The following is a 12200-nucleotide window of genomic DNA, read 5'->3' as shown; positions in this document are numbered from 1 at the left end:
CTCCCAGTTGGAGTGTGACCATATTCACAGAACCTGGATTCCTGCTTCTTTGTTTCTGGCTCAACTCCTGAAATCACTCTTGTTGACTCTTCTCAAGCCAAATGGAAGACTTTCTTTGTTCATGCCAGTGCTGTGTCTGAAGCAACTGTTTGTATTCCAAAGGGAAGTGGGAAGAAAGGCTCTCCTCAGTAAGAGCGAAAATTGTTCAGGCATGGGTGGCCCAGTGGTAGAACACCTGCCTGGGTTCCACTCCAAGTACTGAAAACAAAAATATTCTTCTTTATAACCAGGAAAAGATGATATTCCATTTTACTTCTTTTCCCAGAATAAATTTTAGAAGAAATTATCTCAAATGATGTTTTATATTTTTATTAAAATTACATATTAGAAAAGTTGATTGTTGCAGCAACAGTTTGATGTAACAATTGCTTCAAACACAAACTGAGAAGCTGTTAGAACATGTCTGATTCCTACTAGGACTGATGTTTTTCCTAATACTTAAAAATAAAACCTTTTACATCTTGAGAAGAAATTTATAGTAGTTTTATCACACTCCTAAGTTACCACTAAAGAACTGGTACATTCTCTAAAGAAAGAAGTAAAATAAATGAATACTCCTAGCACATTTTTATAATTAAAGAGAGGGAGATTTTTATTACAGCAGATACTTCAAAAGATCACCTGCTTCATCATTAGTAAGTCTCTCCCATTACAGTCAGAAATAACTGAGAAAATATAAGACAAAATGAAAAGTCTTCTGTTGCATGGACAACCTTACCTATCCAGTATTCAGTGGTATGCTGGTAATGTTCAACTGGCCCTCCAAAAAAGGAGTCAGGACCTTATTTATGGTGTTCTTCAGTTTTTGTGTTGCAGATAACCCACCATGGCTAATTTCAGGTGATCAATATGGTAAACAACAAGCTTGCAAAAACCTGAGGATTGAGTCATGAGCTTTCCCAAGCCATCGCTAGCTGGTTGAAGCACACTACTGCACTTAGCCTTTACCTTCTTCTTTACTTCCTCATTTTGTCAGAGTGACATTTGTTGGAGTGACAATTTGTCCAGATTAAACAATTAAAATAATATTTCCCAATCATCCTTGCAAACAGTAAAGACCATAAGAGCATTTTCACCCAAGAGGTGTGGGCGATGTTGTAGAAGTGGTCAACACGTGCCCACTTGCCGCAGGTGGTGATGGTGAGTGGCATCTTCCTCCCAGGGGCTTCAGGTCATTCACTTCTTTTGACCTTGCCCTTTTTTTTCTTCTCTCTGGAATGCAAATAGGACAACTGAAGCTGAGCAGGCATTTTATAATCAACATTGAGGTAGAAGATAAGAGAATTGCAGAGATTTGGCCCTAACACCTTCTCATTATCTCATCACCTCTGGAATTCTTATTTATGACCTTCTTTTTATAAGAGATTAAATAAATTCCTATTTTACTTAATCAGTGTTATTTAGGTTCTGTGTGAAATGCAGCCAAAACCAGTCCTTTATTGTGGGAAACTTGCCAATGGATGTATGTCTAGTGGGGAGAACTTGCTAACAGAAGTATAACAATTGATTTTTTTCTGGAATCATGTAGTCACTTTCAAAAACTGACTACTCCATGAATTGTTCTGTTGGTATGAGTTTACCTAACATATTTGCCTTGGAAACAGAAATTGTATTCTCAGCACAGCAGTACAAATATTCAGTGATAATGATATCAGTAACCTTTGTGACACATACCAGATGCCACGTATCACATCCTGTACTTTCTAGGCACCAGCATACTTGCTGTGTGACCTTGGTGAAGTCTCTTAACATATTGGTGCTTCCATTTCTGCATCTATAGAGAAAATAGTGTCTATCTCAAGTTTTTTTTATCAGTGTATATTAATTATACAGAATAGTGGGTTTCATTGTGGCATATCTGTACTTGCATATAACACTTTGATTATATTAATTCCCTCCCAATGACCCACCCTTAGTCTCCCCTCCCCTTCCTTAGGCCCTCCCTGTTTTCTAATCCCTCATAGGATCATTTGAAGGATAAAGAGTTTAATAACATATGCATAAGGCTCAAAACCATTACTCACAAATTGCAAACCCAAGTATTAGATATCATCATCACCACCACTACCATCATCATCCCATAGAAACCCTATTCAATAAGCACTGCTGTCATCTAATGATGAGGATGATGGCATCTACCTTATTGGAATGTTCTGAGACTATAAGTAGAAGATGCCTCTCAAGTGTTTAGCATTGTGCCAGGTAAATGCTTAGTAAACTCAAGCCATTGTGAGTTTCAAGTATCCCATTCATAGATTGCTCCCCAGCTTTTGGGAATGACCCAACTCTACCAATTCTGGGACTGCACTAGGACCTTCGAACCATGGATTCTACGATCTTTTCAACATCTCGCATTCCTTTATGTTCTCACCTCTCTCCTTATCACCATTGCCCATGGTCACAATCTTCCTTCCCTGACTCTCTTTTCCTCCATCACACTCAGCTGCAAAATCCAAGCCCCAGTTAGACCCAGCTCTGACCCCTTAGTCTGGAAAACAATTCACAGTCACACTGATTGGACTGGCTTTAAGTTCATGACTAATAAACTCAAATGGGCACTTCATAGTGCAGACTGAAAGTCCTGCCCTTTCCCTGTTTCATTTGCTCTGAAACCCTCCCAGAGGACAACTGCTTCACAGTTCCCTTCTCTATTCCAGTTTCCAATGTCTCTTCACCCTCTGCAGTTCTCTGGAAGCAGTTTCTTGGTTATTTCCTCCAGATATGAGAGTAGTAAGAAAAGACCACCCTGGGGTCCTGCCTCTGTGGCCTGTGGCATGTGTGCATCTGGTATTCACACCCCCTTCCCTCCAGGAACTCACTTCTCCTGGCAGCACTGCAATGGCCCCTGGATCTTTCACAATCAGATAAACTAGACTCACCTCTCTGGACTTTGCACTGGTTCTGTTCTTTGTTTGGGAGATCAGAAACCTATCCCTTGGATTGTACCCTGGGCTTCCTTTTCTTTCTGCAGAACCTCCTGCAATGCGATTTTCCCCTGCCCCTGTAGAGAGATTCACCCCCACCCCTTTTCTGGATCCCTCTTCCCTTTTTTTTCTGTCCTTGTACTATTACCTATCATACTTTTATTTATTATGTCTCCCTTGAAGAGGGCATGGATTTTCATTGGTTCTTCTTTGCCATCATATCCCCTGAAACTAACAAGGTTTAATTGGTTCATTAATTTACTCCATTCCTTCATTCATCCATCAGGGGTTTAATGAGGCTCTGTTAGATGCCAGGCGGTTTCAGGCACTGAATATAGTTCAGGCTATAGCAATGAACACAACAGGCCAAGAACTGAGCTTTCTTTGGGAGGTAGTTAGGTCATGCTAAAGTTTGAATTTGGAATATCCCCCAAAGACGTCAGTGACTTGGTTTTCAGTTTAGCCCTATTGGGAGGTGTAGGAAGTGGGTCCTAGTGGGAGTTTTTAGGTTATTGGTGGCATGCTCTTAAGGGGATTGTGGGTTGTTAGTTCTCTCTCTCTCTCTCTCTCTCTCTCTCTCTCTCTCTCTTTCTTCTCCCCTCCCCCAAATTCCTCACTTTCAACTCTCATGGGGTGAGCAGCTTGCTCCATCACAGACTTCCTGCCATGATGTGCTGACTCAACAACAGGTCCAAAATCAATAGGTCCAACTGACCATGGACAGAAACCTCTGAATCCATGAGCCAAATTGAGCCTTTTTTCTTTATAAGTTGATTGTTTCAGGTATTTGTTACAGTAATGGAAAGCTACTCAATACAGGCACTGGTGCAAGAAACAGGTATAACAAAATAGGGAGAGAAGATATAAGGTGTATATATTGGAGAAACCTTAGATGGTGACCTTATTGAGATGCAGATTAAAGACATGGGGGAGGAATGGAGTTAGTCATGTGGATCTCCTTCCAGGGAGGGAAAAGCTAGTGAATAAGAACTGAGGTGTGAGTGTACCCAGATTGTCCCATGAGAGTAAGGAGGACAGGGTGACTTGAGGCAGGGAGCAAGAGGGAATGTAGGAGACTAGGTTGGAGTGGTAAAGGAGGTTGGGGAGGGAAGATCATGCAGGATCTCTACACATTGGGAGAACTTTTATTCTGAATGAAATATGGAGCCAGAGAAGGGTCTTTTATTATTTTAACATATAGTCCATATGCAGGATCTTATAACTGTCTCAATAATGTCATTTTTAAAAGAATATCCAAATTTTTAAACAACCCCCAGTGTCTCCTAGTCCTCTCATCCCTTCCCATTACAGGATTCCTTGGCCTTTCTGCACCTGTCCACGAGTTTCTTTACTCTGCGCCTGTCTTAGTTAGTGTCTCTTAGGTTGCTTCTGAAGGAGGGTGGGGCGGTGGGTGTGAGACCAATGGGAACCTGCTTTACTGGTTGCTGAATGCCTGTGCAGGCTTAAAGGGAGCACGTTTCCTTGATGTTCTTCAGGGAGGCAGCAGGAACAGATGCCGGCCAGATCTCAAAACTAAACTGCAGCGGAGGCTTTTCTTTTGAGGCACATGCGATTTTGTAAAATACTCCCTTAAGATAACCAGTGAGATGCCATCTCTGGAGAAAGCATCTTTGTCCTGAGTACTGACAGTCTGCTCTTTTTATTTCCTTGGTTCCCCCCATAGTATGGAAAAGGTGCATGATTCCTGTTCTGTCTTCCTGTTGAGGAAGCTCTCAGTGCCTGAATCACAGAATACCATTTTTTCTGAAAGAACATGTTTCACTCAAATTGCCTATGTTGGATAACATACCCACACCTCAGGAACACCAGAAGAAAACTTCTTGGCCAAGGTTGATTTAACCTGTTGTTTATAACTACAACCTAACATTGTATTTGTGGCAGGTGAGCTGTATTGGAACGAGTGTTTTTTAAAAAGAATCAAGGCAGATCCTGTGTTCACTGCCCCAGCATTTTAAAGGGGTGTGAAAGTTTTTGCATTAGCATTGCTCTGATGTAGGTGGCAGGCCTAAATATGCTGTACTGATCAAAGTGTTTGTCCTCCACTCTCCCTCCCTCATTACCATTTGCAGTTATTTGGTATTTCTGTGCAGGTGGTGTACCATTCGTAAAGTAGTGCAATTCTTAGGAAACTGTAACCAGGATCTCGAAAGGTGATTTTCTGGAGATGGTGATGCCAAAGTATCCAGAGGGCCTAGACAGGATCAGATTTCTTCTGAGGGTAGGGATTTGTCCTTGATTTAGTTTTGACCCTATTACCATAGGTATGTAACCAAATACATTTTTCCTTTTGCATTTTCTTTTCCTTTGCAGAGCTGATGATATTTGTGTTTTAGAGAAATGACAGTTTTTGGGTAATTAACAATGTTAACCTCTTAGACCTCTTGAGACTTAAGTAATTTTTCCTTCTAAGTTCATTAAAGCATTAAGAGGAAGTAAGTCTCATTTTTCAAGCAACATTTACTACATTTTTTGTTAAAAATAAAAATTCCGTTTGTAATTTTTATTTTAGCAATTCTGGGTTCAAGATAAAATTTAATAACTTGGTATATTACAGGAGTCTGGTGTTATACTTCAGACATGGGTGGTACATTCATTTTGTTCTTAATGGAAAGGCTAAGATAGCCAAGAATACTGGTGTTTCTAAAGGAGGGAAAGCCTTACAGAACTATGAATTTCTGAGGGAATAATTCAAGTTAAATGTAGAGATGTTCAGTGTGCATTGATCAAGTAGCTTCCCACTTGGTGGTATAGAAACAAGTGCTTTGGTGCTGGCCCTTTGCAGATCTGGTCTGTGAATTGAATCATGCTTTACATGAGCTTGAATTTAACTTGGCCTTATGGACCTTCTACAATATCAAAGGACCACATACATTTTTATCTCAGATCCTTTCATTAGCACTTAGTTTGCACTGTATTGATATATGAGTTGACACGTTATTTCTCTGACTCATCTGTTGATCTTATTTGTCATTAATGTCATGGATTCTAATTTGATTTACAGCATGGGGTAAGAGAAATAATTGTACTTTTTTCACAGAATTTTTACCAAGTGTCATGCCAGGCACTATTTTAAATATTTTTGAAGCCTCAAAACTTCCCCTAAGAACTGTTGTCATGTTTTACAGGTAAACTGAGGCCAGAACGGTTAGTTGTCTTCCCTCAGTCTCATAACTAGTGAGTGATTATGATTTATCATCTTAGCTGGGATCCAGACAAGGCAGCCTGACTCCAGACCCACATCCTTCGCTGTGCTTTTGGTTTGCATCTAGAGCACCCAATAGGCATTGTGTGGTGGTGCTTTACTATGCCAGTGTAGACATGACTTGTCTTACTTTATAGGCCTCTAGACATATTTTCCCTCTTGTTCTTTTTTGGGGCTGTCTTCTATTGTCCCCTTGTAAATGTTTAAAAGAGAAAAGTAATATTATTATCTATCTAAGCAACACATAATTTGAAGAAAATCTGACATAGAAGTAATGCATTTCAAAGCACAGTTAGTTTTTTTTTCACCTTTTCTGTATAATTCCTGCCACTTTTCTTGTGTTTTCTTATATAATCACAAGATATTGGGTACTGATGAAGAAAGTTCTAGTAGTTCAGTTTATCTCATTGACATTACCTGGTTTTTCCTGAGTGGTTAAACATGCATCTTGAGGTAAGACTAGTTCATTGTAAATTCCTTGTTTTTTTTTTTTTTTTTGGTAAATGTTTGAGTATTCTTTTGTTTAATGTCTTACCTTTCACTTGTTCTCAACTTTTTGAATGTAATGGGAGACCATTTAAGAATCTGGTAAAACCAAGAGTCTTGTATCTTCTCTTCCATCCTCCCATCCAAAAATGTCCCTGTGTCCTGGTGAGTTTGTGTGTACACTTACACAGCCTCAGTGCATGATCCTGTAGGTGAAGTACATACATAGGACAGTCTTGCCAGGCGCTCTCATAAACACTGACTCATGACTACCTATTTAGAAATGTTTAATGTTTAAAGTTGTTTTAAAGGCTTTCTAATCCAGATGGCTCATGTCGAGATGAGTAGTTTGAGGCTGAGAGAACATGACCTGCTTGTCTAAAGTTACTCACATAGTGTTTGCAAGCAGGAAAGCCAACCCTGGATCCTCCTAGTGTTGTTGAGCTTTCTTTATTATTATTATTATTATTTACATGATAGAGTATATTTTGAAATATTATATATACATAGAATAACTTGTTCCAATTAGGATTCCATGATTGCAGTTGTGCATGATTTTGGTTTGCATCTAAAGCACCCAGACAGGCATTGTGTGGTTACCGTGTTGGTGTATTTATATATGAGGACAGAGTGTTTTTTTTCTCTTTGTTTTTTCCTTCCACACTCCCTGCATTTCTGAGGCTTTGGACTGAGCATGTCCAGTAGAGCTTGGCTGAAGGGAATGGAGATGAGTTTTTATTTGGCATAATACTGACAGTTTATACCTACTGTTTGAGGTAAATAGAAATCAAGTCTGACAGAGGGATATTTGTTTCTCCATGTTGAAATTGATATTTTTCTTTCATTATAGAAATGGAAAAGAAAAACCCTATGTCTAATTTAATCAATGGGACCTTGTTAGAAAATGGGGATCCAAGATTGAACTAACTTCAGATTAAACCGGACAATTCTGACATAGGAATATATGAAACTCCTGCAGACACCCCAAAGCAGATTACATTCTCCACGAAAAGCTGAAGTTTGGGGTCTTTAGAGAAGGGCTAGCAGGCACTAGGGAGAGAGTTGGAAATGTCTGAGAAGAAAAAAAGATAATTTAAATGTAAAATGATGGAGAAAATTGGTATGAAGTCATAAAGCAACTGTGAGGTAGAAGCGCTCTGGTACTTCTCTGTATGTGGCTTTAATTGTTGGTACCATGATGGGAGGGTGTGATTTGGAAATGGACATTGCATCTGGGCCTCAAACTGCAAGCTCTTGACTCTGTATCTGCGTTTTCTGCTGTTATCTGGTAGACAAATACTCAGTCTGATGAGATGATTTCTTAGTTGATATGAGGCAAAAATACCTAAAGTATTTTTAACACTTAATACTTATAGCATCCTATAAAAAGAAAAGATAGTAATAGCATGTACTACTTAACATCTAAGTTAAACTCTTCATTGATGAAGCTATATTTATAGTTTCTCCTAATTTTAAGGATAGTCTACTATTGTTATTTTTTCCTACAATCTCAGATTGTTAGGGTATAGTTGCTAATACTATTCATTCATTTCCCTGTCCTGGTCTATCTTTTGTGGTTTCTTAGTGGTATGCTTATGCAAAGTGAAAGTATTTCAGATCTTGTATAACTTTTTCCTTTCAATTTCAAACACCAAAAAAAGAGAACTAATTTTCTGTGAACTATTATAATTTGGCATTAAATTATCCATTTAGCTAAATGCAAGATCATTCCTGTGTTTAGATCAAAGGAAAATGTCATTTTTAATGAAGGAGGAATATTAAATACACCCATATTTGGTAATTTTGGTGTGGTATTGGAATAAGTACAGTTCTTAGTTTATTCCATGAATATTTGTTAGTTCTAAGAGGCACAATAATTTATGACACAATAATGAATTATTAAATGCAACAACATTGTAAGAATTATAACAAGTAATGTAGGAGTAATGTGCTGCAGCTCATGAGAAGATCACTGTGGTATGGAGGGTCACATGGTTTTGCACAGGTAGGAGGGAGAGACACTGCTGGGCACAGAGTTCTTGGGAGATCAGCATGGCTGCTGAATAACTCTGGAGCAGCATTGTCCAGTAGAAGCAGATGCTCTATGTCTGTGCTAATACAATAGCTATAGCTACAGGTGGCTACCAAGCACTTAAAAAGTGGCCAGAACAACTGGGAGCTGCATTTTTTTTGTCCTAACTGATTTCTGGTTCAGTAGCAACAATGGCTGTCATGGATCAGCCCTGGTGACTGGTGAGCATCTCCAACTGACCACTGTGGTGTTCCCATTGGAACCAGCAGGGTGAAGCAGAGAAGATGTTCAGAACGAATACGTTGGGATGTATCTGAAATTTCCAACCTTAGTAGGGCAGAAATGGTTGTGGAAGGAGAAAGGATTGTATGAATGATAAGTTGGGGTTGACTAGACACATTGAATTTAAGGTGGGGTGGCTGAGAGTTCTTCAGGTACATTGCAGGGGCATATCTGAAGTTTAGGGAAGAGTTCTGAGCTTTGCTTAGGTAACCTTGGCAGCTGCCTGCTTATTATTCTGAGGGACCCATGAAGAAAAGAAACAGCCATTGGAGCACTGGCACCCATGGATAGGAGTTAGGAGAAGGAAGAGGCGTGTTTGAAATAGACAAAAAGGAAGGAACTGGAAGAAAGGTAGAGAGTAAGAGAAGAGGTGAAACCAAGAAGCTGTGGGAAGAAAATCCAGAGTAGGTCTAGAAAGGTAAGTTCAAGGTTCAAAGTGAAATAGAGAAGGTCACCTGATCAAATGAATGCATTGACAATACTGCAAAAGCAGCAGAATGGGGTCCAGTTTAGAGGAATGCACACTGCAGGGCTCATGCCAGCTACCAATGTCCCAGGAGGCAAGTCAGTTCCTGTGTCAGGGTGGAAAGGTGAGGGAATCAGCAAATAGCAGGGGAGTTTAAGAATCTGGAGAAGTTTTGGAAGAACTGTTGTAGATAGTATTTCAGAGAGTTGAGATAGGATTCAAGTTCTAAATAGTGGATGAAAAACCTGGGGTGAGAAGAGGTAATCACTGCCTTCTAGCATGACTCTGGAATGGTGGACCTGGGGATAGCAAACAGGCTCAGAGGTGGGACCCTACATTCAGGTTGCCAGGGCTTAAATCCAGGCCCAGCACTTGCATTTGCAAAGCTACCATTAGCTTTTACTACTCCCTTATCAGAAAAAATAGAGATAGTGTAGTAATTGAGCCAAGGGAAGAATCCCTTTAATAATTTAAAGAAGTTATTTAAAAATAAGGACTTTTAAAATAGCTATTTCAATCTTTTATTGCTTTTCTTACTGCATCCATTAATGTTAATTTTTTCTTCATTATAGCAATACATGGTTAGTGAAGAAAAATTCTGGCATGAATTCTTACCCTAGTGGGAGATGGAAAGGGAGAAGTTGCTTTCTGTCAGTTTGGGGGCATTATTAGAAGCCAACTACAGAGCACTTCTCCCAGTGCTCCAAAGGCAGAAACCATAAAGGATAAATTTTTATAGATTTGACAGCTTTTATATGACCAAACACACAAACACAGCCTGAAAGATAGCATATTGAAACCAGTTATTGTTTCTTTGTAAGAAACTTTAAAAAATATAATAGGAAATACTGCTCTAATAGAAAAATATAGGAAAGGGATATGAACAAGTAATTCAAGAATAAATAAAATACAAATTACTAAACATAAAATGTACTGCTGTGTTGTGCATAAGACTACTCACTGACATGGGAATGCTATCTTCTCTTTTTATTTTGTTTTTCTGTATGGCCCAGAAAGTGGGATGTGAAAGTGAACACCAGACTTCCCTCACTGAAGAAAAGGCAAATCCTAAGAGACTCTGGATTTACAAGGAGTGACAGGTTGTGTCTATATCTATACATAGCTAACCATTTGTATATATCCATATGTATGCACACACACACACACACACACACACACACACAGATTGTAGTTGTGTACGTATATACATATTGGACTTACCATGACTTTTGAGAAGCAGGTCTTCTCCATCCCATTACCTTGATATTACCCTGCTTCCTTCATGACATGATTTTGGGCTTGAAATGTCTTTTTTAGAATCTGAGGTATTTCTAACCCTTTCTGGGCTGTCAGTTATATGCATATTTCTCAATTAACTGGCATGATTGATGAGCCTCAAAGACTCCAGTCCTCCGTAAAGCATTTTCCCATCTACCTGTGTTGCAGTATGAGATTTTATAGTGGCATTTACTGATTGATGTGAGGCACAATGATGTCTTGGAATATGGATTTGATTATTGAGATGGACTGGTTTATGAGGTATTAAAATAAAGATAAAAATTCCCCCATGTAGTAAAATCTCTTATAAAAGTAAGTTAGGCATCAGCATTTGATTTTCCAGACTTTTCTCTTATGGGTAACAGTTAGTGGTCATGGGTCTAAAAGACTTTTCACGTGCTGCCCATAAGGAAGAAGTCTGCTGGTGACTAGTAGGGTCCCTATTTACTGAGTCACATTGTCTTACCTCAATATTAAGTGGGCTCTTAGCTCACTACTAGACAGAATCAGAATTTTTCTGCATGTTCAGCCTCACCACATCACCTTTCCTTTAATTACCTGAAATATTTCAAAGTTGTGGGAGATGGTGGATGGAGAGCTTGAAAATCTCACCTACAGGCTCATCATTGGCTGGCTACCCAACCATAAGTGTGTTCTGAATGATGAGTGACTGGGAGTGCAGGCCCTGAACTGGTGTGCACTTGTCTAACCTGTTGCTCAAACTCTCTAAGCTAAGTTGGAGAGGGAGGATAAATATCAGGATCTTAATTTTATTATAGACAGTAGCTTTGTGTGAAAGGGAGTGACAGTGCAGTGAATGTTGCCATAGGAATTTGTACATTTAGCCCTTTTGAAACTCAGGACAGCTGATGGTATATAGCTCACTATGTCCTCCGTTATAACTTACTGATTTGCTCTTTGCCCATTACTGTCTTTGCAGTCTGGCATAATTAATAACAACCTCTTTATTTCCCCTGTATTCAAGTTTATGTATTGAGGACATTAGTTACTTCAAGCGTGAAGGAACATTTGATTGATTTTAAATGTTTTTTCTGTTAACTGAACAGAATCAATGATCATTTAAATAATTGGCACAAAAAATAGTATAGCATTTATTTGCATTTAAATAGTGGAAAGTAGTCAAATGGTGTGGCCCAGATATTGCTTTGTGTTCTAGGAAAGTATTTAGAAAGAGCACATCCTGAGTGTGGGGTTTTGCTTTTGAAGCAATAAACAATTCAGCAAGTACTTCACGTGTTAGTACCATGCATCCATCATGGGGCTGTGGTTGTAGAGGAGAAGACAGTGCAATACTAATCTCTACATTAAAGAAGCAATCTAACTGGTAAGAATAAATGACAGCAATATAAAAAAGTTAAATGATAAGCCTTTGTTGTGATGTTACTTGGTCTTAGATTGAAGATATTTCAGTTCCAGGTGGGATAGGGT

The sequence above is a fragment of the Sciurus carolinensis genome (genome assembly GCF_902686445.1).
Source record: "Sciurus carolinensis chromosome 14 unlocalized genomic scaffold, mSciCar1.2 SUPER_4_x, whole genome shotgun sequence".
Taxonomy (NCBI): Eukaryota; Metazoa; Chordata; class Mammalia; order Rodentia; family Sciuridae; genus Sciurus; species Sciurus carolinensis.
The sequence above is the reverse complement of the archived record's forward strand: the minus strand, read 5'-3'. Positions refer to the sequence as shown.